Source organism: Sphaerodactylus townsendi, linkage group LG03 (assembly GCF_021028975.2).
Source record: "Sphaerodactylus townsendi isolate TG3544 linkage group LG03, MPM_Stown_v2.3, whole genome shotgun sequence".
Taxonomy (NCBI): domain Eukaryota; kingdom Metazoa; phylum Chordata; class Lepidosauria; order Squamata; family Sphaerodactylidae; genus Sphaerodactylus; species Sphaerodactylus townsendi.
Genome location: NC_059427.1, coordinates 11,145,894 through 11,171,709, shown reverse-complemented (window position 1 = coordinate 11,171,709; position 25,816 = coordinate 11,145,894). Strand labels below are relative to the sequence as shown.

The following is a 25,816-nucleotide window of genomic DNA, read 5'->3' as shown; positions in this document are numbered from 1 at the left end:
GTGTCCAGACTGGGGCTGAGAAAGAGTGATTTTTTCTGAAGGAGTTATCTGCACTGGCTGAAGGTGTAGTTTAAGGATTAACAATGTCGCCTAAACATAGCTGCACCCTTCTAAATCCCCTGAAGAAGATAAACCTCTGCTTAGAATGGCACTGCAGGAAAACAAGTTGGGATCTGGGAGGGTGCTAGTTCAAATTCTGCCTCTGCCACAAACTGACCAGGTGGCCCTACACAAGCCACCTGTTCTCAGCTCTCTTCCATCTGTATAACAAGGAGGGATATTAATTTTTGGCCTACCTTACAGGGATGTTGGAACAAGACGAAACATGTGTGAGAAGAGCTAAATGTTATAATCAGTCCTAAAGAGTTCTGTGCCCTTGGTTGATGAAGCTTCTGACCACTGATTGGCTGTGCTGACGTTATGTCTGAGAATACTCTTGTCACAATCTCTCTTAACCAATCCAGAAGTATTGGAGGTGAAGGATGTTTATCCTTAACCCAGCTTAAACTCTATAGGAGCAGTCATAAAGTGACTGTTAGGCTCATTCCGCACTTTATGCAGAATAATGCACTTTCAAGAAACTGCTTTCAGTGCTCTTTGAAGCTATCTTGAATAGCAAAATCCACTTGCAAACAGTTGTGAAAGTGGTTTTGAAAATACATTATTTTAGGTGACTTTGCAGAAGGGGCCTTAGAGATTGAAAGTGTTTTTTTGCCTGGCACACCTGGGCTTGTGGGAACTAGCACCAGGCCAGTTTCTTTGGGATGGAAGCTTACAAATCCTCGGTGCTACCACAGAGCGGACCCTACACCTCTTCTGCTCACCTGCTTTGCCAGGGGACCTTCCAACTCAGGGTTTCTGAAACTGATCAGGGATGGACAAGGTTCATAAAGGAGAAGGCTTTCTTTAAGATACTCCAAGCCCAGATAGCAAAAGATTTTTTAATGAATAACTAACCAACAATCTGAATAACTAAAGGAGTTATGAGGCATCCTTAGTAGCTTCTACCTGTTGTAGCATTTTGAATCATTCAAAGTTTCGGGCAGTCTTCAAGGGCAGCCTCTAGAGTAGTTCAACACTGACATATTCAGAGAGGAGTTACATAAGTAAGCCAAATCACACCTCTCAAAGAACAATCACAATGGCTGAGCTGAGGCACCAGAACTTAGGACCAGATGGAGTGTAGCAGAAGGAGAAATAGGCATGAGGAGATCAGTAAATATGTTGTGTACAGTTCTGGGCACCGCAATTCAAGAAGAATGATGACAAGCTGCACCTTGGTCCAGAGGAAGGCAACTAAAATGGTGAAAGGTCTGGAATCTGTGCCCTTTGAGGAGAGACTTAGGGGGAGTTAGGTATGTGTTTAGTTGGAGTGAAAAAGAAAGGTTAAGAGATGAAGTATTAGCAATGTTTAGATATTTGAAGGGATGTCATGTTGGTGATGGAGCAAGTTTGTTTTCTGCTGCTCCAGAGACTAGGACCAGGAAGTAATGGGTTCAAAGTGAAGGAAAAGAGAGTTCCACCTAAACATCAGGGGAAAACTTCCTAGTAGTAAGAAGGGCTGTCCCACAGTGGAATGCACTACCTCGGGCTGATTCCTTACGGGCCATAAACAGCAGTGTGCTTGGTGTGAAAATGGTGTAAAAGGGTTTAAAACAGTGTAAAAGGGTTAAAACTGTTTTCACACCGTTTTCACCACCACTGTTTTTTAACCCATCTTGAGGAGTCAACCTCAAAGTATGGTGGAGTCTCCTTCTTTGGAGGTTTTTTTAAAGAGAGGCTGGATGACCATCTGGCAGGAGTGCTTTTTTAGTGTGTGTGGTTTTTATTGCATTGTGCTTTTTATTGGATTGCAGGGGCTTGGACTTGATAGCCCCTTGGGGTCTCTTCCAACTCTAGGATTCTATGGTTCTAAGTAAGAAGGGGGGCTTTGAAATGTCACAGTACTTGTTATCAAGACAATAGCACAGGAGGGATTTCTGCTTCATTTTGGTTTGTAGGATTCCAGTCTTCCCTGTGTTTTCTGTTTTTAATATTTATTCTGCTCACAAACAAAGCCTTTTTCACCTTCTGCTTATTTCCACAAGAACACAGAGCACAGTCAGCTAGCTGAAGAAAAGAAAGCCTCCAGTGCTCCCAGAGAATTGGCAGTAAAAGCTTCATGTGGAGATCCCACCTCACTGAGGCACGAGGGAGCCCACACTGGGAAGAAACTGTACAGCTGCTCTGCCTGTGGGAAAAGCTTTGCTCAGGCATCACATCTTGCCGTTGCGAGAGAACCCACACGGGAGAGAAACCATATAAGTGTACAGTGTGTGAGAAAAGCTTCAACCAGAGTTCAGTCCTTTCACGACACATGAATAACCACATGGGGAAGAGAGAGTACAAAGGCCTTCACTGTGAGAAAAGCCAGCAGAGATCCCATCCTCCAAAAAACATGACAACCGACATGGGAGAGAAATTATACAAATGTGCGTGGTGTGAGAAAACTTTCAAAAAAAATGTCTCAACTTGAGAAACATGGAAAAGAATTCATACAGGAGAGAAACCATTTTCATGTTTGACATGTGGGAAAAGTTTCATTGCTAACTCTGACCTTGTTGTACGCGAGAGGGAATTCATACAGGAGGAGAAACCATTTTCATGTTTGGCGTGTGGGAAAGAAGTTTAGATTTGCTAACTCTGACCTTGTTATTGCATGAGAGAATCCATACAGGGCAGAAACCTTTACATATGTTCTTATTGCGGCAGGGGCTTCAGTAACAGTTGGCTCTTATGACACAAAAGGTTGCACACAGGAGAGAAACATTATAAATGTTTGGCCTGTGGGAAGGAGGCTTCGGTGACACATCAGACCTTACCAAGAAGCATGAGAGGACCCATCTGGGGGAGAAGCCATACGAGTGCACTGGCTGTGGGAAGCGCTTTAGCGCGTAGCTCACAGCTAATAAACATGAAAGGACACACACAGAGGAGAAACCATATGAATGCTCTGTCTGTGGGAAACGCTTCCGGGAGAGCTATCGCCTCATTAGACATGAGAGGAACCACACGGGAGATCAGCCGTACACTTGTGTGACATCACGGGGAAAAAAGCTTCATTGATAAATCCGGCTGTGAGAAACATGAGAGGACTCACACGGGAGAGAAACCATACAAAGTGTTCTGTCTGTGGCAGAAGCTTTAGTGAAGAGATCAAACCTTCTCAGCCATTTGCAGAGTCCACACAGGAGTAAAGCCATACAAGTCTCGATGTCTGTGGCAAAAGCTTGAGCCCGGCGATTGCATTTGCTTAACCATTACAAAATACACACTTTCGAGTAACCTTATGAGTGTACTAGCTGTGGCAAGAGTTTCATTCAAGAAGAACACAGCTTCTTATCCATGGGAGAGTCAATAAAGATTTCCTGTATTTGGTTGCTTAATATTTTTTAGTGGTACCTAAACAGCTTAACAGTACAAAAAAGAGACAAAGAAAAATCACAAAGTACATTTACCATGAAGACTCCCAATTTAGGTCTGCACTGAATATTAATACTAAAATATTATCATTTACTCTTTAGCAACATGATAGGCTTATCACACTTTTTTCTCTGTTGTGGAAAGATAGCGTTGCTTGAGGGTGGGGGGAGTTTAGTAAGTGGTCTAGAAGCACCTGGAAACTGGCATTGCTGACAGCAAATAGATGTGGACCTGATTCAAGAAGAGCAGAGAAGATAAATGTTATTTCCTTATCCAGGTGTAAAAAAAATTAGACTGTTTTTCAGTGGTGGGGAATAAAGTTATTCATATTGGATGCTGTAGCTCAAAGATGTAAAGGCAGAAAGAAGGTGAAAACCAACAGAAAAAACATACCTGTCACATTTTTTATCACACCTTCCTCCAATGAACTCAGGGGCATACACTTTTTCTCCCTCTCTCTCCTTTTAATTTGTTATTGTCACAGCAGCAGCCCTGTGAGTTAGGTTAGGCAGCTTGACAAGAATAATTAACTTATTGGCTGAGTAGGAACTGAAACCCCGGATCTCTTCAGTTGTGTTACAGCAGGCTAGCCACTACTTCACACCGATTCACTGTGCTGGGACTCTAAAAAGTTTACATCTCTTTAACAATCAAGTCATCCATTCCTGAGATGAAACAAAGCTCAGAATATGAAAGGGAGCTGCCTGAAAAAGAAGTTTTCCTTTGTAGAGCCATGTCAGAGCACTCTGGAGTCACCAAGACAAATGCAACCCACAGTTTATTTATTTATTTTTATTTATTTATTTTTATTTTTCAAACTTATATACCGCCCAACCGGCGAAGCCAATCAGAGGACTGATTTACCGCCGATTGAAAAGCATTGGGGGTGTGGAGGGGCGAGTCTACCTAATGCTTCTCAGTGGTAGAGCAGTCTTGCAAGCATTTCGCGATTCTCATATTTGTGTTACGCCAAATTGCCCAAGGTAACAATAAAGTGATTTCAGCTCAGCAACTTAATGAGGCGCGGGAAGCATTTCTTCAAAGCAGGGAAGGATTTTATTGCAAAGGCGGATCTCTTGGCACAGCTCAGCAGAAGAAAAGGACCCCCAGCATGAAGCTTGTGCCTCAGCCGCTTTACTACATTTCCCAGTAACCCAGAAAAGGGGAGTAGGGCAGTCCCACCCCACAGTGCAAAACCCAGGAAGAGTACGGTCTCCCTTCCATCTAATACAGAGAAAAAAAAAATCCTAGAAGCATGTAAAGGGAGAAAACAGTCCCTTTGCACATGCTGATGAGATCAAATCCCAGAAGAAAAGCTAGCACCTTCTTGCCTGAGGTGGTTCCTTGGGAGTGTTAGGCAGAGACAAATTCAAATGATCCAATGAGTTCTTGGATCCTGGAAGTAAGGATGTGAACAGTCCAATGAGCTTCTGGATCCTGAGAGTAAAACTTCAAACAGTCCAATAGCAAAACAGGGTGACATCCTTTGTTAGTCAAAAGGCCCTTTTGTTGGTGAAGATGGGATTACCTGGGTGTTGGTCTAAACTGAATTCCAGGACTAGTTTCCTTGTCCCTTAATATCAACCTTTCTGGCCACTGCTTTGGCCGTCAGACACAAATTTCAAAAGTAACATTTCTAAACTTAAATGTTAGGGAAACCTTAAAGGATAAACACATGTACTTATACTTATGGGCAAGACTTTACAGATACTTATTGGCATGGCTTTCTTAAATCTAACAATAACAAAACCTTAAACTAACAGAAGAACCTAACTAAACTAACATCCTAAACTGCAGGCACATCACAAATTCAACTTAAAGGGGCTTTTAATACATCCTAGAAGGCATGAAACAAGAGGGAAACCATACATAGCATTGGCACAAACATACATATGCATTCTCTGTGTGAACCTTATAAGGAGGCTTCTGAACCACACAGAGTCTCCGTGTCCAGAGCATGGAGCCAGTGTAGCTAAGGCAACCTGACTTCAGGAGAAATATTTTGTTTATTTTCCCCATCATTGGTGGCATTGCATCTGAGCTTCTTCCTCTTTCTGTTTGGGGCACCTAACTAAATTGACAGACAGTGGCCTCAGGACTGACTCTGGGGTTGGCAATTGCTCTGGAGGAAAACATGACCCATTTCTTTAATGGAGATTTAATATGATTTAGCATAAGACTCCCAATTCCAAGGTGGGAAATTCTTGGAAATTTGGGGGTGGAAATAATGTGAAGGGTATTTGATTAAAAGAGATACTTATTAGCAAAGATGTAGAAGCAGCATCTAGTGGGAAAGAGCCAGAGATACCTTGAGTTGCTTTGTATAAAAGTTTACTAAATTAAAAGGGGTATGGTTACATGGAATAAAACAAATAAATGCTGTACTGTTCTGTTACATATTTACAGTACTATCTATACCAGTGATGGTGAACCTTTTCGAGACCGAGTGCCCAAACTGCAACCCAAAACCCACTTATTTATCTCAAAGTGCCAACATGGCAATTTAACCTGAATATTGAGGTTTTAGTTTAGAAAAAATGGTTGGCTCCAAGGCGTGCATTACTTGGGAGTAAGCTTGGTGGTAGTCGGTGGCTTTGCTTTGAAGCAACCATGCAACGCTTCAAATGGATGAATCACGACCCTAGGAGGGTTTAGAAGCAAGCCCATTGCCAGCAACCGAGCTTACTCTGAGGTAAGGGATTGTGCTTTAGTTCTTCCCATGAAAATCAGTGGGGTTTAAGAGCACTTAACAGGGTTACCTACATGTTGTGCCCAGCAGCCCAGGCCAGCCTAGATGTGTGTGTGTGGGGGTGCGATTTTCTGCCCCCCACATGATGAACTCTGTGCACGCATGCCCACAGGGAGGGCTCTGAGTGCCACCTCTGGCACCCATGCCATAGGTTCGCCACCACTGATCTATACACTGCACTTAAGACTACATCTTGCTATTCCTTCCCACATCTCTCTGTCCACATGATCTTCTCTGCTGAAGCAAAACTAACATGCTAGCAATGGCTTTATCTGAAGCTGACTAATAGGCAATCAATAGGTCAGCTCATTACAATATCACCCCAACATCCTGTTTACATACAAACAGTTAGCCCTTTTATGACTGTGGCAGGCACTTGCAAATACCAACTGGCAAGTGGAGGAACCTCAGCAGTGTATAAATTCTATACTCCCCACCCTCCAAAGCACCCATTTTATCCAGGAGAACCAATCTCTGTAATTTGTGTAATTCCAGGAGATCTCTGGGTCCCAACTGGAGGTTGGCAACGCCAGTTATCAACCCGGTGGTTATGTTTGTTGGGATATTCAGCCTTGTTTGCATGCAGCAGCAACTTTACAAAGCAGCAGGGAATTCTGGGAAGCTGCGCAAACATTCTAAAGGTGACAGTTAAAAAACAGTTGGAAGTGTTCTGTTCTCTCACTGACTTGCTGACTGACTGACTAAGTGAAAAGATGTTCTCTGTGCTCTGTAAACCAAATGCTATGTAAAAAGTGTTCTGAAAAAGATATGTTCTCGCAACCAAACTAACAAACTATTGTTAGGCACAGGTCAAAAGCCCTGTCTTCAAGGCAATAGCTGGTTGTAAATAACCATCCCAAAGCTTCTTCAGTGTTCAGAAATTTATTGTTTTCTTTCAATTCTCATATGAGAGAGGGAACTCTCCTTTGTCAAGCAGGACAGAGAGGAGAGGTTCCGAGTGCTGCCCGTCTGTGTAACATAATTTATAGCTGTAAAACATACCTCCTTGTCTTTTTGCTCATTGGTTTTGAGTCAAGAAGACATACAGACCCTGGTCATTTCATCCCACACCTCTTACCCAGCACCTTGCCCTCCTCATTTTAGTGAAGAGCTTTAAGTCAAAACAAAAACACCTTACGTAAAAGGTTTCCATAACAACTAAGTTTCTACTTCATCTTTATCTGTATTTGTGAGCTTCTGCTAACTTCTTATCTCTACTGAGGGGCCCTGTTTTCCTAAATCAAAGCTCTGTGTCAGGCTGCCCCATGAGTTTCGTTTCTTCCAACGAAAGTAAGTTTCTGAAGTGCTTGGTGCCCCGTGAATTACACTCACTCATATAACTTGTATGATGGCTTAAAACATTATAAGCTTAGCATATCCATATCACTATGAGCCGTGCATGTATCTATCTATCTCTATATATGTGATACTTTATTGATATGTATATAGTGTATATGTTTTCTCTCTCAGTTAAAGTTCTCCTTATGTTTATGAACTTCTGAGGTAAAACGGTTGGTCTTTTTGAGAGATAACTATTCTCATTTCACAATCCACATTTCTGCTCGTTACTCTGCTTGACAGGATGATGTATTCTAAATATACCTGTTGCCCTTCAATATTTACTTGCATTCCTTTAAAACATAGGTGTCAAACTTGCGGCCCTCCGGATATTATGGACTACAGTTCCCATCACCCCCTGCCAGCTGGCAGGGGGTGATGGGAACTGTAGTCCATAACATCTGGAGGGGCGTGAGTTTGACACCTGTGCTTTAAAAGCTTCAAGCGTCTCTATCATTATTAAAGGGGAAGGACAAGGGGAGGGTGGGGAAGGTCTTTTTAAAGGGGCAGGAGGAGACAGTGTGGGGACAGTAAGGGCAAATCCAAAACCTTCGGCGACCGCCAGTGAGCATGCTCAGGGGGACCGTGCAGCGCTCCTTTTCTATATCATAATAAGAGTCTCCCTCCTTTGCGAGCCTGCTGTTGATTCGCTCCGTCTGACTTATGGTCGCCCTCTTTCCAACGGGGGAACCTGCTCAACTGTGCAGCCGCTCCTGCAAGGGCTACGTAGCAACCTCAGGTATGGGCTTCCTCGGGAGGAGGGGAAATTTGGACACTACGGCAATTGTGACTGCGGCGGCCCCGATCCGGGTAGGTTGAGGCTTGCAACTCCACGGCCTCTCTTTTATGCTCCAGCAGGAAGGAAAGCAGCGCTTTTTTTAAAAAAAGCAAAGTATTTAATTTAGCAACGGAGGGGGCAGATATTGCAAAGCGTTTCGAAGTCCCAGAGGGTTTTGCATGATTGCATTTTGCAAGATCCTCCGAGCCCCGATACCTCTGTTTCCCACCCCCTTTATGTCTCTTATTCTTTTATCTCTGCTGGTCCCTTTCTCTGTTCCTACCGGTACTTGGGCAGAGAAAAACAAAGGCTATGAGATCCAGGAATGATATCTTCATTTTATACCCACCAATCCAACTATCCCTTTCTTCAACCACACTTTTGGCACATAGACCACGTAGTTTTCCTTCCCCCGGAGATTGTGCTCTAAAGGCTCATTCCGCACATGCAGAATAATGCACTTTGAAACTGCGTTCAGTGCTCTTTGAAGCTGTGCGGAATGGCAAAATTCACTTGCAAACAGTTGTGAAAGTGGTTTGAAAACCCACCCTCACTTTGTGTTCTGGTAAGGATTCTCGAGGAGCGGGGGCGGGGGGGGGGGGGGGGGAGTCTTGTAAAGTCTGCTGTCCCGAAAGAGTTGTGGGTTTGGGCGGAATACTTTTCTGTCCACATTTACCTGCAATAATCTCCATTGTATAATGTGGGACTTACTCCTGAGTAAATGTTCTTAGGGTTGCACAGATCTGATGGCTCAGATTTCTGTGTGCTGGAGACCACTCAAGAGCTACCTGTCTGGCTGTTGTGAGCTTCACAGTGTGTGGCTGCAGTCTGATCGTTTTAGCTCCTGACATTTCACCTGCATCTGTGGCTGGCATCTTCAGAGGCACGTGCAGAATAATGCACTTTTTTATGACTATAGATATCTGACGAAGCGACCTTTGACTCTCAAAAGCTTACACCCTGAAAATCTTGTTGGTCTCTCTCTAAGGTGCTACTGGATTCAAATCTTGCTGTTTGGCTGATCAACACAACAACCATATGAAACTGAAATGTTTATGAACATTCCAGTTCCTCAGAGGTTTTTTGTTAAAAAAAATACTACTGTGTATAGTTTGTTGAAAACAGAATCCAGCTATGGAATTCTGCGTTATATAATGAGTTTATTTACAGATATTTATACCCCACTTTATACCAACGTCTCTAGATGGCTTACACAGGTTAAAGACAATTAAAAACACAATAAAATAATCATAAATAAGATATAAGAAGAAGAAGAGTTTGGATTTATATCCCCCCTTTCTCTCCTGTAGGAGACTCAAAGGGGCTGACAATCTCCTTGCCCTTCCCCCCTCACAACAAACACCCTGTGAGGTAGGTGGGGCTGAGAGAGCTCCGAGAAACGGTGACTAGCCCAAGGTCACCCAGCTGGCGTGTGTGGGAGTGCACAGGCTAATCTGAATTCCCCAGATAAGCCTCCACAGCTCAGGTGGCAGAGCTGGGAATCAAACCCGGTTCCTCCAGATTAGATACACGAGCTCTTAACCTCCTACGCCACTGTTGCTCCCAATTAAAACAGCAATAAAACAGTATTAAAATAACCCGCCCCACCCCCAGGCCAGCAGCTGTAGCTAGCCAAATGCCTGAGCAAAGAGGAAGGTCTTTGCTATGCATCCAAACCCATAAAGGGTAGGCCCATGGCAGATCTCAGTTGTGTATCTTGGGTAACAGCGAGGGGCACTGTTGGAACAAAGTCAGAGAGCCTTGTATTTAAGGGTACTATGCTGGAGAAGAGTGGAGAAGTTGCCTTTGGTTAAGTATCTTTGAAACCCTTGAGGGTTTAGGTAAGATTGTCAATTGACCTGAAGGAAAAAAATGTCCTGTACCTGTAATAGAGGCTTAAGGGGATGTTATTTACCAGGTGACATTATTTATCTCCGTGCCACGAAAAAGCTTCACCTGCCCCTTCCCACATAGAAGCCTCAGCTAAAGGGGCTTGGAAAAGATTTCCCCTCCCCACACACATACCCATGTGCAATTTTATTAAACACAGGTCACAAATTTGCAAGCCTACTTACATGTGTATTAAATTCCCCATATTATGCTTGGATGTCATTCATTTATGAAGGAGTTAAAATTGTTTAGGTACATCCAAAGCTAATAGAAATTTAGCATGCAAACAGCTTGAGGCAACTCTCTCTTTCAGATGTTTTGATGTTTCTCTCCTGAAAGCCTACGATGTGATGTGTACCTCGTGAATCTTCTGGCTGGAGAATAGCCAAATCAAGTTGTCATTCACAAAAAGATTAAAATGTTAAAAATCCCACTGCTTAGAGAGAGAGAGAGAGAGAGAGAGAGAGAGAGAGAGAGAGAGAGAGAGTGAGAGAGAGAGTGAGAGAGTGAGAGAGAGTGAGAGAGTGTGTGTGTTAACAAGAGAATGCTGACCAAATGCACAACTTTGGTAAAGAAAGTAAAAACCACTTTAACTAATAGGATAGAGCCTTAGAGACGCATGATATGGCAGTTTTATTGATCATATTTGAGGGTTTGTTACACTTTTTAAATATTTCTTGAATCATGTTCAGTCTGTGGTCTACTAAGACGTTTCCAGGATCCCCTTCACATGTCATGTTGTCAAGGTATCACCAGGTATCTCCAGTAGTGCATTTTTCTGCCTATGTGCTTAGTAGTATCTTTGTATTTATCTCTGTTGAAATTCATAAGAACATAAGAACATAAGAACAAAGCCAGCTGGATCAGACCAAGAGTCCATCTAGTCCAGAGTTGGCTCAGACAAAGGAATAAGACAGCACTGCAAAGGACACCCAAGCTTTTAAGAAGTGTTACTGGCTGAGTGAGGAATCTGGGAATTGTAGTCCCATCTGGAAAGCCCCTCTGTACTTGCAAATGGCACTCCTCTGAACTACATCTCCCAGAGTCCTTCACTTTTACTGATTTGTTAGTCAGCGAACACGCTTGCTCAATTCATATAGTAAGATAGGTTAAAGATGCATGTTCTGATTGCCTTTATTAATAATTTAAAAAACTAATTTTTTGTTTCCTCCAATAGACAATGAACAGATGAGTAGGATTGAGGAGGTTTATCAGGTGCAAAGAACTGAGCAAGAACAAATGTTGCAGAGAAGAGATAAAATGTCAATTTCTCACTTCCATGAAGAAGGAGGGACAGCTGTAAATCATCACAAAGAGAGGCATCTGAGAAACCCCCCCTAGCAAAGAATATGGACACTGCCGTTCCTCTGTGTGGAGGCTTCCCAAGATCTATGCAAAGGCGCAGTTCACAAGCTTAGATGTATAAATTCCTCAGACTGCATGGGACATGCAATGAGTGGTGGAAAAACTTCTCGCCTCTAGGCTTCGAACCTTTTGGCACATAAAAGAATCCATACAGGCGAGAAACCATATAAATGTTCACACTGTGAATGGGAAAAGCTTCACGGAAAGGGATCCAACCGTAACAGGCATCAAGAGAACCCATTTGGGAGAGAAACCATATCCATGTGTGGACTGTGGGAAAAGTTTCAGCAGCTTTAGGTCCAGGACCTCATTAGACATGGGATTACCCATACTGGAGAGAGACCATACAAATGTTCAGAGTGTGGGAAAAAAGCTTCAGCCATGCCCTCAACTTTTAATTAGGCATGAGAATATTCATACCTGGTGAGAGAAACCGTATTCCCTGTACAGACTGTGTGGGAGAAAGCTTCACCCAGAGTTCATCCCTTTTAGCGCACATTAAAAGGCGTTGCACACACGGAGAAAAACGCCATGTTCATATGCCCTGTGTGTGGAGAGAGAGTTTCAACTGGAAATCACACCTGGTGACGCACAAAAAGAAACTCCAGTACACAGGGGAGAGGCCATACAAATGCACCAAGATGTGGGAAAAGTTTCATTGAAAAGTCCAAACTGAATAGACAATTCCAGAGGACACATACAGAAAAAAACTTTACTTCACGAATGTTCAGAGTGTGGGCGTAATATTTCATGTATTAGGAGCCAATCTCATCTCGGCGCATGGAAATAGCCCACAGGGGAGAGAAGTTGTACATGTGTTTCAGCTGTGGCAAAAGCTTCAACCAGTCCCTCCAAGTTGTGGATAAGGCATGAAAGGATTCACACTGGAGAAAACCCTTATTCCTGTACAGACTGTGGGAAAAAGCTTCAACCAGAGTCTCCGAACTGCTTAGGCATGAGAGTAATCCCACACTGGGAGAAGAAACCTTACAAAATGTTCCATTTGTGGGAAAAAGTTTCAATCGGAGATCACACCTCAATGCACACACAGCAACTCCATGCCTATCGAGAAGTCAGTCGTGCAAATGGGCCAGGGGATGGTGTGTAGCACGCTGTCATCCCTAGTTCACTCCGTATTGCAGAGGACCAGCCTCATAAAATAAGCTTGGACAGTGAAGAGCAGCACAGTCCTGGCTCACTCCTTATTTCTGGCATGAACCTGAACAGGCAAACATACTTATGAGATGGCCAGCTGCAATCTAATGGTCAAACAACGAAACAAGCTACACCCATCAGGTCCTTTTCCTTGTTGCAAGTTTGAATCCACAGGAGAGGATTCTTACCAACGACTTCATCGTAATAAATGCTTAGGCCATGGAGGCCGCAAGTTGTTAATCACAACTGTTTGCTTTATAAACTACCGTGTGGACACTCAGGAGGACATGGTTGCAGGGGAGGCTGTGAGTCGTATAAACGCATCCAATGGTGATGGAAACTATGACAATCCCTCGCCAAGCTGTAAGGCAGACGGAGTTCCCCAAGAAGAGAGAAAGTGTTTAAATGCTCCAGTGTGGAAAGACCTTCAACTGGAGATCTCTCACTCCTTTATTCGCACAAAAGAATCCACACAGGTGAAAAAAACCGTATTGTTGTGTGGACTGTGGGAAAAGCTTCAACCGAGATCTTCACCTTGTTAGGACACAGGAGGGACTCCATGCAGGGCTGAGGCAGTGGGATGATCAGACTGAAGGGAGAAGCCTCAGTCGAGAATCTACTCTCTTTAAACGCAGAATCCGGACAGGAAGGTGATAATGTAAACACACAGCCTGAAGAAGGACAGTCTGTTGTGGCTCACACTGTATTACATTCAGGAGAAGTTGAATGGGAGGAGACAAATCTTGCAGAAGTTCAATGATATTATAAGGATTAAGCATAAAATAATCTGTTCTAGGACAGGAGCCTTGGTCCAGGAATAGTGCCAGTTAGATGTCTGTTCTCAGATGACACAGGGAGACTTCATGCAAAGATGTTACCGGTCTGAAAGTCTGCTGGGTGATCTTGGGCTAGTGTTAGATTCTCTCTCAGAACTCTCTCAGCCCCACCTACCTACACAAGGTGTCTGTTGTGAGGAGAGGGGAGAAAAAAAGAGTTTGTAAGCTGCTTTGAAACCCTTTGCAGTTGAGAAAAAGAGGGGTATAAATTGAGACTCTTCTAGCAATTTTATTTTTTCAGTTTCATTTTGCTGGTTGAAAAGATGTGGGTGGTTGTTCTGGGCTTCTCAGATGAGTATTCTAAAAACACATTTAGAAGAAGAAGAAGAAGAAGAAGAAGAGTTTGGTTTAGGATCCCCCCCCTTCTCTCCTGCAGGAAGAGACTCAAAGGGGCTTACAATCTCCTTGCCCTTCCCCCTCACAACAAACACCCTGTGAGGTAGGTGGGGCTGAGAGAGCTCCCGAGAAGCTGTGACTAGCCCAAGGTCACCCAGCTGGCGTGTGTGTGGGAGTATGCAGGCTAATCTGATTTCCCCAGATAAGCCTCCACAGCAGCTCGAAGCTGACAGAGCTGGGAATCAAACCCGGTTCCTCCAGATTAGATACATGAGCTCTTAACTCTCCTACTTGCCATCATGCTATTATTATTTGGTAATAAATCAGTGGGATGGGATCTGTTCCTTGCAAACAGCAACTAAAATGTTAAACATGTTCCAGGACTGTATCACATCAGAATCCTAGGTGGTAGAATTGTCCTCTACTGAAAAACCACATATGATAAGAACAAGAGTAATTCTAGCCCAGGGGTCTGCAACCTGCGGCGCTCCAGATGTTCATGGACTACAATTCCATTCAGCCACTGCCACCATGGCCAATGGTGGCAGAGTGCTGATGGGAAATTGTAGTCCATGAACATCTGGAGAGCTGCAGGTTGCAGACCCCTGTTCTAGCCTAATAATTTCCAGCTCTGTAGATGCATGGGTATTTCTCCCATGCATGTAAAGCCAGAAGCACTGAAGAAATACAAAGCCAAGAATGGTTTTAGCCCTCTGTCAACTTTTGCACAAGGCAGGCTTTATAAATACACATCTCCATCTTTCTCCACAGAGATTGATTGCACACCACATGTAAATGCAGCTACATGTGCACACATGTATCAGCTGACCCTTTTGCTTGTGATTATCGTCATGCAGGGTTTCTACAATCTTTCCTGCACACAGAAGCCGTCTTTGTATGGCTAGAAAAGTGGGTAAAAGTGTGAATCAGCTCTTGCATGCAACATGCTTACAGTAGAAGCACTTTCCTGGAAGTCAGCCCCATGGGAGTAGATACTTCGATAGGAATTCCACTGGAGAGTTGAACAGCTTAGGGTTACCCTGTAAATGAATTTATGCTCTAGGGGTGTTGAGGGAGCCTTTAACATGATGGTAAAGAATTTATACAAACTGAGAACTGCTGGATTAGTCCAGTGGTCCATCATCGGTCCAAGGGCCCCTTCCACACATGCAGAATAATGCACTTTCAATCCACTTCACAATTGTTTGAAAGTGGGTTTTGCTATTCCGCTACAGTAAAACCCAGCTACAAAGTGCATTATTCTGCATGTGTGGAAGGGTCTAACGCTTCTCTCACACTGGACAAACAGTTCTTCTGGAGGTCCAACAACAGGGCACAGAAGCTTGATGGTTCCCCTTGATGTTGCCTCCTGAGCATTGGTATTCAGAGCTTGACTGCCTTTGAATGTGGAGGTTCCTTTTAGTCACCTTGGCTAGTAGCTGCTGATAGACAGGTGTATGCATTAAATGTGGGCAAGTTGTAGCTGACTTCCAGGCAACCCTGTAGGGCTTTCAAGAAAAGAGACTAACAAGTGGTTTGCCTTTGCCTTCCTCTGAATAACAACCATGGCATCAAATTACTAATTCCCATTAAATTACTGAGGCCAAACCTACTTTGTTTATGAGATCTGATTAGATCAGGCTAGCCTGGGCCAACCAAGTCAGATCTATAGTACGATATAGATCTGTACTCTAGATCTTGTTTAATCCCCTATGACTGGGGAGTAAGAATATAGGGCCTATCCCATCAATGGTATAGTACAGTGATGGTGAACCTTTTCAAGTCCGAGTGCCCAAATTGCAACCCAAAACCCCCCCTTATTTATCGCCAAAGTGCCAACACGGCAATTTAACCGAATTTTTAGTTTAGAAAAAGCGGTTTGCTCCGAGGCGTGCTTTACTCGGGAGTAAACTGGGTGGTAGTCGGTGGCTTTGCTTTTGAAGCAACTGTGCAACTCTTCCAACGGGTGAATCACGACCCTAGGAGGGTTTACTCAGAAGCAAGCCCCATTGCCAGCAACTGAGCTTACTCCCAGGTAAAGGATCGTGCTTTAGTTCTTTGCATGAAAATTGGTGGGGTTTAGCAGCGCTTAACAGGGTTACCTACACTGCTTCCCCAAAACTAGGTCTTAGGTTTAATGCTAATAATCGAGCCCAGCAGGCCAGGCCAGCCTAGATGTGTGTGTGTGGGGGGTGGGGGTTTGACTCTATTTGCACGTGCCCACAGAGAGGGCTCTGAGTGCCACCTCTGGCACCCGTGCCATAGGTTCGCCACCACTGGTATAGTAAGATCTCTGGGGAAAAGCCTGAAGCCACATTCTACTATCACTGTGATGTTCTCCCATTCTCCACAGAGTTTCTGGTGAATGTTAGAGCATCATATTTACAGCAATTTTGGCTAATTTTTCCCCTTAGGACCCTACCAAGCAGTTGGAGGGATAGTAGTTAATAAAACCCAGGAGGTATGCTGAGATATGCATTTCTCCTTGAACATTTCTCCACAAACATTTTTTGCTATGCATACACAGGCACTGAGTGACACTACAATTACTAAACGGTTGTTTGGCAAAGAGTTGGGAAGTGGTAGGGCCTCGAAGCTGTTGCCATTTCCTTTGCAAAGTTCTTGCTGTGTGAACAGTGTTTCAAGATGCTTGGTTGTGTTCTTTCCTTTTTGTAATATAGCATTTGAAAATATCCATTACTTTGTAACCTTGTCTAGAACATTATAAGGCGGCTGTGTTCTAACATATTGAGAGTTGATCATATTGTTCTCTCATACTGTTCTCTATTTTAGCTGTCACAGACTAACACAACTCTCTGAAGGCTGAGTACTTTGACTAACCTGTAACCCTGGGCATTAAGAATTTTTGCGGATTTTTTTGTCTATTGTCTATTTTTTATTAAACTTGTTTTAGATCTAGTACTGATCTAAAAAAGATTTACTCTGTTTTGATAATGTTAATAATCTGTGCACTTCACTAGCCCTTGTGTTCGGAGCTCTTCACATACATTCTCAAAAATGCTACAACCACCTTGTAAGATAAACCCAGAGGTGGGATCCTAGCAGGTTCTCACAGGTTCCCGAGAGTAGGTTACTAATTATTTGTGTGTGCCGAGAGGGGGTTACTAATTGGTGATTTTTGCCACGTGATTTTTTTGCCTTAGTTCGCCCCTCCTCTCAGCAGTAGCGTGCAGAACTTGAAGCAGTCTAGCAGGAGGTGCACCGGCAGATGCGTGGCAGCCTGCGCCCTCGTGCATTCGTTTTCCACCCAGCGACCGGAGCAGCAGCTGCATCCTTGTCACAGCCCCACCCAGCAATGCCCCGGCCTCGAATGCCCAGCCACGCCTGTGCGTGCCCGCCCAGCCCCATTGGCTTACGCCACAGTTTGAATCCCACCACCATGGGAACCTGTTACTAAAATTTTTGGATCCCACCACTGGATAAAACTGTGTTATTACACCCATATTACAGGTTGCTAAAGAAACAGCAATTTTTCTGAGACCACAAAGCAAATTTTCATGGTGGAGGAGAGGTTTGAACCCGGACTTGAAATTCAGTCACTTGCTTGTAACTAAACATGTTTATGAACAGATCTGTTTTAAAAAACAACTAAAATATAGAAGTTGCTGGGAGATCCCAATTTTAAAAAGGCTGAGGAACAAACCTTTATCCCAATGATGTTAGTTTTAATTGTTTAGGTATTTGTACCCAGCTTTTCTCCCTGAGGGGGACACAAAGCTGTTTAAAATATTGCTCTACTTGCTTCTCTCATGAGGGAGGTGAGGAAGAGAAACAATGTTAAATGCGGGCAAGTTGTAGCAGAGAAGGGCAACGAGGATGATTGAGGGACTGGAGCAACTTCCTTATGAGGAGAGGCTGCAGCGTTTGGGACTCTTTAGTTTGGAGAGGAGACGTCTGAGGGGGGATATGGTTGAAGTCTATAAAATTATGCATGGGGTAGAAAATGTTGACAGAGAGAAATTTTTCTCTCTTTCTCACAATACTAGAACCAGGGGGCATTCATTGAAAATGCTGGGGGGAAGGATTAGGACTAATAAAAGGAAACACTTCTTCACACAACGTGTGATTGGTGTTTGGAATATGCTGCCACAGGAGGTGGTGATGGCCACTAACCTGGATAGCTTTAAAAGGGGGCTTGGACAGATTTATGGAGGAGAAGTCGATCTATGGCTACCAATCTTGATCCTCTTTGATCTGAGATTGCAAATGCCTTAACAGACCAGGTGCTCGGGAGCAGCAGCAGCAGCAGAAGGCCATTGCTTTCACATCCTGCATGTGAGCTCCCAAAGGCACCTGGTGGGCCACTGCGAGTAGCAGAGAGCTGGACTAGATCAGTGGTGGCGAACCTATGGCACAGGTGCCAGAGGTGGCACTCAGAGCCCTCTCTGTGGGCACGTGCAAACAGAGTCCCCCCCCCCACACACATCTAGGCTGGCCGCTGGGCTTGATTATTAGCATTAAACCTAAGACCTAATTTTGGGGAAGCAGCGTAGGTAACCTTGTTAAGCGCTGTTAAACCCCACTGATTTTCATGTGAAGGACTAAAGCACAATCCTTTACCTGGGAGTAAGCTCGGTAATAGGGCTTGCTTCTGAGTAAACTCTCCTAGGGTCATGATTCACCCGTTGGAAGAGTTGCACTGTTGCTTCAAAGCAAAGCCACTGACTGCCACCAAGCTTACTCCTGAATCAATGCCAACCTCAGTATTCAGGTTAAATTGCCGTGTTGGCACTTTGTGATCAATAAATGGGTTTTGGTTTGCAATTTGGGCACTTGGTCTTGAAAAGGTTCGCCATCACTGGACTAGATGGACTCTGGTCTGATCCAGCTGGCTTGTTCTTATGTTCTTTGTTGGTGTGATATTTGGTAATACAATATTGGGCACCACAACAGCAAAGGGTCTGGAATCCATGCCCTAAGAGAGGAGACTTAGGGAGCTTAGTATGTTTAGTCTGCTACATTATATACCTCTTAATATTCAACTGTGTCTTTATTTTAAACCCTTCTGCCAACCTTTGTGTAATCTACTTTACACTTCGTCTGTGAAAGAACATTGCTTTAGCAACGTTGCATTTGCAATGTTAGTTGTCCTTGTAGTTTCGAATGATTGTAGACAGGTATTTATAAACAAAACAAACAAACATATAATAACTATCTCCTCCCGGCCCCCGCAGCGGCAACCACAGAAGGCAATGCGTAGTCCAAGTCCTAGTCCAAGCAAGGGCAAAGCGAGGGGCGGGGGACCACCGTGAGCTTCTGTTTGGCGCTGCTGAGCATGCCCGAGCAGAAGTGAGCATGCCCAGCTGCGTTTGGGGTGGGGAAGGGGGGTCACTTGCTGAGTGTCTTTTAGGCTTTGTGGGCAGCTGGAATTGCAACCCCCAAACTGGTTTGATCTTCCTTCTTTATTGTTCTGTCGGGAGGGCGGGAGGCGATAGTTCGGGCGGCTGCTGGCGACGGGAGAGGCGAAGGCTGGGAGCTGCCGCCTTTTGCAAAGAAGCCCCCTTGCAAGCCCCGCTGAGCTTGGATGGAGCCTTATTATATATCCAGTCCTTTTTCTCTTTTGAACGGGGGCCGCCGGGCGTGGGGAGGGCGATTTCCTCCTGTCTTTCCCCTTTTTGAAACATGCCGCACCCTTCCCACCCGCAATGTTTCCCTTCTCCTCTAGAAGCGTCCCCCACCCTTGCTGAGAAAAAACTCTCACCACAAATAAAATTAGGGAGCAGCAGTGGCGTAGGAGGCTAAGAGCTCATGTATCTAATCTGGAGGGACCGGGTTTGATTCTACGCTCTGCCACCTCAGCTGTGGAGGCTTATCTGGGGAATTCAGATTAGCCTGTACACTCCCACACACGCCAGCTGGGTGACCTTGGGCTAGTCACAGCTTCTCGGAGCTCTCTCAGCCCCACCTACCTCACAGGGTGTTTGTTGGGAGGGGGGAAGGGCAAGGAGATTGTCAGCCCCTTTAAGTCTCCTGCAGGAGAGAAAGGGGGGATATAAATCCAAACTACTACTCCTCCTCCTCCTCCTCCTCCTCCCACAAATAAAATTAATGATGAGATCACGGTTTGCTTCTTGTCACGTCTGCGTTCAATGCATTGGGGTTATCTCCAGCTCTTCGGCCACTGCGTCGTGTATCTGCACAAGCTGGCTTGTTTTAAAATATTTAGCTTTTAAATTATGTCTTAATAGGTGGTTTTGTTGGGGTGAATTTTCCCCTCTGCATTCCAGGTGCCCCTATTGCTGAGTGGGCTTACCAGAGTTTCCCCTCTTTACTTTGGGGGAAGGGGCTGTTGCTTGGTGGCGGAGCATCTCCTTGGAGAAGGTCGTAGGTTCAGTCCCTGGCACCTCCAGTTGAAAAGGCCACCATTTAAAACGGTTCACGTGGTAAATTTATTTATTGATTTTTTATCCCGCAGGGAGAGCTGCTGCCAGCCTGAGTAGACAATACTGACCCTGCTGCACCAATGGTCTGATTCTGAACAAGGTAGCTTTGTATGTTTGTGTATTTAGACGTAAGCACCACTTGCATATTTCCAGAATCATGCCTAAGAAATCAGACACAAACCAACAGCCCCACCCAGCTTCGTTTGCTTTCATCCGTTTCCCCCATCCTTTTAAGTCCCCACTCATCACATGCAAATTTAAACTGTAAGATCCTTGGGGCAGGGACCCTTCTTTGGCTGTGTTTCTTAGAGTGAGTGGTGGTGTGTCAGTCAAACCATCATAAGAGATTTGTGTGCCCCTAGGGCAGGGGTCTGCAACCTGTGGCTCTCCAGATGTTCATGGACTACAATTCCCATCAGCCCCTGCCAGCATGGCCAATTGGTGATGGGATTTGAAGTCCATGAACATCTGGAGAGCTACAGGTTGCAGACCCCTGCCCTAAGCTCCATCCTGCTGTTATTGAATAGATGTGGGACTTCTAAGATTTCATGAGGGAGAAGTGGTAGAGGTTTATAGAATGATAGTTGGTGTGAAGAAAATGGGTGGCAAGAACTATTTCTCTCTTTCCCATAATATTAGGACTGGTGGTCACTCAGTGAAACCGATGTGCAGTAGACACAAAGCAGAAAGAACACGGAAGGTAATTTACTTGCAGAACTCCTTGCCACATGATGTAGTGACACTTGTTGTCTTTACTGACTTAAAAAAAGAGTAGCCAAAGTTACACATTTGCATGAAGATTAGGATGGACTGCTCCCCTGTGTGTGTAGGATTGGGTTGTTGAAAATTTGAAACTAAAACAAAACACTTCCTTGAAAATAGAAGACTAGCACATCAGAGGAAAAGGCTGATGTCCTCGTGTACCAATTATCTATTTTCAGGGAGGCACTGTTTTAATACTGGAAGCAAAAGTGATGTCTGCCCTTCCTGCCATTCTGAACAGCCCTATCTATTCCTACTACTTCATTCCCATATAGACCAGTGTCTTACAAGCATGCCCTGTAGAAGAGAAAAAATCCATTTGTGCTTGAACCAGTTTAGTTGCCAATATAATACAGTATATAATTATTTAATTGTATTTAGAAAAATGTATGTCACCTCTCTAGAAGCTGCCCAAGACACTCACCATTAAAATCATTTTTAAACGTGCTAAACATGTATTAGAATTGTCTTGTTATACTTCTAGGAAATGGACTGACCTTCCCTGTGGGTTCGCAGCTCGTTCTGCCCAATCAGAGCTGAAAAAATGGCTGCCACAGAGCCATCTGAGGTAAGATAATTGTGGGTGCCGTGGCTGGATGAATGGCGAGTGGAATGACAGTAAGGAACGCAGTGAGATTTTGGTCAACGGTAACAGAAGTTGCTTATCTCCAGACCTGGAGCCTACCCAAACGTTCAGTCACTCACATGGTACGGCCCTCTCTGGGAATCATACCATTCAGAATGTGTGGAAAGGGGGGATTGCCTTCTGTCAAGCTTCCTTGCACATGGAAAGCTAACGTAGGAGAGGTGAATGATTCATCCTACAAAGGGGAGGCTGAGGATTCCTCCATGTCGCAGGAGGGCCGTTTGACGTGATGCCTAGAAAAGCAGTGGTCTTGTTCAGACCAAAGCGATTCCCCTCTCATAATTTTTTGCCTTCAAGTCACAGTTGGCGTTGAGAGGCGGTTTGCCATTGTTGCCTGCCTCTGTGTTATGTCCCTGGTATTCCTTGGAGGCCTTCCATCCAAATACTTGCCAGGGTTAAGGAAATTGTGGTATACTCTCAGACCTACTTTTCTTTTCGTATTCTCAACAGTTGCTGAGTCATCCTTGGTGAAATGACACTGACGTTATTCCCCAGTTGGGGGCAGGACAGGGTTCCCCAGTGCAGTGTCCAGGGGCTGGGTTGCCCCCACACCTTTTCTGATGCCACCAAGCAATTTTTTCTAAAGTGGGTGGGAGCAGGTGGGGCTCTTTCCCAGCAGGGCTTCTGACTGACCTCTAGAGATCCAATTGGCTGCACGAATTAAAGCAGTATTGTTTAGGTGGCAGCTGCCACCACAGTGTTGGTTTTATTGTCTTTTTTTCTCCTTTTTTCATGGTGTATTTCTAAAATTACCTCCCTTTCCCCTGCACTTGGCCTTCTTCTGTGTGGTTGGTTCTGCCTCAAAATGGTCGCCATTTTGTGGTTGTACTCACCATCCTGTGTCAGAATTCAAACAGGGCCCTCGGTCTTAACACATGTGGAGTACTGTGTTCAGTTCTGGTCGCCACATCTCAAAAAGGATATTGAAGAGATAGAAAAGTGCAGAGAAGGGCAACGAGGATGATTGAGGGACTGGAGCACCTTCCTTATGAGGAGAGGCTGCAGCGTTTGGGACTCTTTAGTTTGGAGAGGAGACGGCTGAGGGGGATATGATTGAAGTCTATAAAATTATGCATGGGGTAGAAAATGTTGACAGAGAGAAATTTTTCTCTCTTTCTCACAATACTAGAACCAGGGGGCATTCATTGAAAATGCTGGGGGGAAGAATTAGGACTAATAAAAGGAAACACTTCTTCACGCATGTGTGATTGGTGTTTGGAATATGCTGCCACAGGAGGTGGTGATGGCCACTAACCTGGATAGCTTTAAAAGGGGCTTGGACAGATTTATGGAGGAGAAGTCGATTTATGGCTACCAATCTTGATTCTCTTTGATCTGAGATTGCAAATGCCTTAACAGTCCAGGTGCTCAGGGGCAACAGCCGCAGAAGGCCATTGCTTTCACATCCTGCATGTGAGCTCCCAAAGGCACCTGGTGGGCCACTGCGAGTAGCAGAGAGCTGGACTAGATAGACTCTGGTCTGATCCAGCTGGCTTGTTCTTATGTTCTAACCCTGGGGTAGAGGCTTAGAGTGCCTGAGGTGGAGAGAGGGATTACTGGAGCAATCCAAAGTAAGTGTACTCGGAAGTAACTCCTATGTTATTCACTGGGGCTCACTTTCGAAAAGTATCTGTCAGATTTCAGCCTGATTGCCTTCCAGCAAGTTTATGGATAGAATGAGATCTGAATTGAGGAATTTCAGCTTAAATCATAGATGCCTAACCACTGTGCATACTACCTCGCTCATGGTTTTAGTTACCTTTTGATTCTTCAGAGTATTCCTCCCAAGACAATAATGGTAGGAAAAGTTGAAGCCAGCAGGAAAAGAGGAACGTAACATGAGACAGGTTGATGCCGTAAAGGAAGCCACGCCCCTCATTTTGCAAGACCTGAGCAAAGTGTTTAGGACATGATGCTTCGAGGACGTTGGTTCAAAGAGTCGCCATGAGTCAGACAGCACTTAACATACAAGCACACCACTATACTTTTTGCATTCGTGGCTGCAGGCGAGGTAGTTCGATACTTTTTTCGTGGCTAAGGCTCCTTCTGCACATGCAGAATAATGCACTTCAAACTGCTTTCAGTGCTCTTTGAAGCTGTGCGGAATAGCAAAATCCACTTGCAAACAGTTGTGAAAGTGGTTTGAAAATGCATTATTTTGCCTGTCAATGCGGAAGGGGCCCTAAGTCCTGAAAGTTGTTATGGATCTTGTTTTCACCATGAAGGATGGCTTGGAAACTTGAAAAAATGCTTCCATCTTCCTGAGGGTTGAGTGACCCTTTGGAGGGATGTGGCCGTGTTCTCTCACTGAGGGGCAGTGGGCCATGCTGGATCCCGCCCAGCGGTCCCTGTATGTAATGGAAGTCATGCTGGGGAGAACCCTATGGGAACATGAGATGGCTGTGGGTAAGGAAGGATCCCGCTTTCTTTCTTGTCTGGTAAAAGTATTAGAGCTACTTTGCTTTGTGCCCACAAAAATCCACAGGAGTTTAGATTCTTCCAGTTTCCTTCTTGAAATTTCACCTTCCCTTCCCCATCCCACCAAATGTCCCAGCCCCACTTTCTCCTGTTATCACACAGGAGGAAGGCTCAGAATAACATCCTGGTCTGTACCCAGCAACTGAATGAAGGTAAAACCACACATAACTGTTTTGATTGGGTTAACTTTTCATCGTGGCAAGCATTTTATTTGCAGCCCACCTTCCTCCCCAGTGAGGACCCAGAGTGGCCTACATTATTCTTTTTTTCCTCCCACAGCAATCCTGAGGGGGGGGGGGTGTGATTGGCTCTCAGGTCAGCCAGTGAACTCCCCACAGCAGAGTGGAGGATGTATGTGAACCCCCCAGTTCTCCTGGATACGATTCTGAAATTTCTAACCCAGGGAGGTGTCAAAGATGTGGTCCAGGAGCTAGATCTGTTGACCCCTTGAGGAGGGCTTATCAAGACCCACAAGCCAGCTGGCAACCGCCTCTCCCCCAATTCTCCCATCTAGTCCTGATTCCAGCTGTAGTGGACTTGCCAGTCTGGTCACCCACCCCACTCACTGCAGTCTGTTCCTGCCATCTCCCGATCTGGCCAGGCACCCATCCACCACTCACTTATTTGAGGGATGCATCCCATCTCAAGCCACCGCCTTCCTGATCTGTCCTGAGCGAGACCCCCCCCCCCCCCATTCCTAGAACCCGGCAAGCTCCCTCGTGGTCTTGCCAGCTGAGTCAAGCCAGCCCTCCCACCAATGCTGATATGTGCTGGTGAAGGCCTGCTATGGGCTTTCGTCCAGCTGTGGCAGACATGTGCCTGTCCTTTTCCTTTTTTAAAAAAAAATTGCTGGTTGCATCTGCACAGCTATGCAGGTGCAGCCGGTCATCTGTGGGGGGGCATCCTCAGTATGAGCTGGGTGGGGAGGGGGGGTTGGTGCATGCACCTCGCGCATTAGCTACACATACGTGTTGTGGAAGGTAATTTGTTAAAACAGAGAAGCGTCTCTGCACAAAGTTCTTCGACAGCAACGGATTGTTTCTGCAGCCTCAATCACTTTGTCTCGCGAACACGTGTGAACACAAAACAGGAAAATTGGTTCTTTTTATCTAACTTCTTAACCTGTTATACGTTTGCTGTGCAGAAGTTGGCCATTGTCTGTCGCTGCTTAGCAACCCTGGACTTTCCTTGCTGCTTTCTCACCCCAGTGCAGACCCCTTCCTTAACTGAACTCTAATCATATCAGGTTAGGCTGGAGCCATCTAGGACTGCACTCCTGCTGAGGGGCAGTTTACTACTACTACTACTACTACTACTACTACTACTACTATTATTATTATTATTATTGTTATTATTTTTCAAACATGTGAACAACATGAAATTCAAATACAAATAAACATAAAATCAAATACAATAATCTCTCAATAATATAAATTAAAATGCAGCAATTAATATGTAACAACTCCCGTTAAAATCCTTCTTAAGAAACCCTCCCAAGAGGAGAGAAGAAAGGGTGGGTTCTGTAGATGATAATGAACCCAAATTTCCAGTGGGGATGAAAGAGAGGGGGGGCAGGAAAGGGGCATAGGCTGAGTACCTGTGGGGGGGGCAGGAAAG

At 44.8% G+C, this 25,816-nt stretch overlaps 1 protein-coding gene across 1 annotated transcript in view; it reads left to right on the top strand.

The window, feature by feature from the left end:
- Positions 1-25,816, top strand: part of LOC125428646 (E3 ubiquitin-protein ligase TRIM7-like) — a 178,791-nt gene that overhangs the window by 98,752 nt on the left and 54,223 nt on the right. The window lies entirely within an intron of this gene.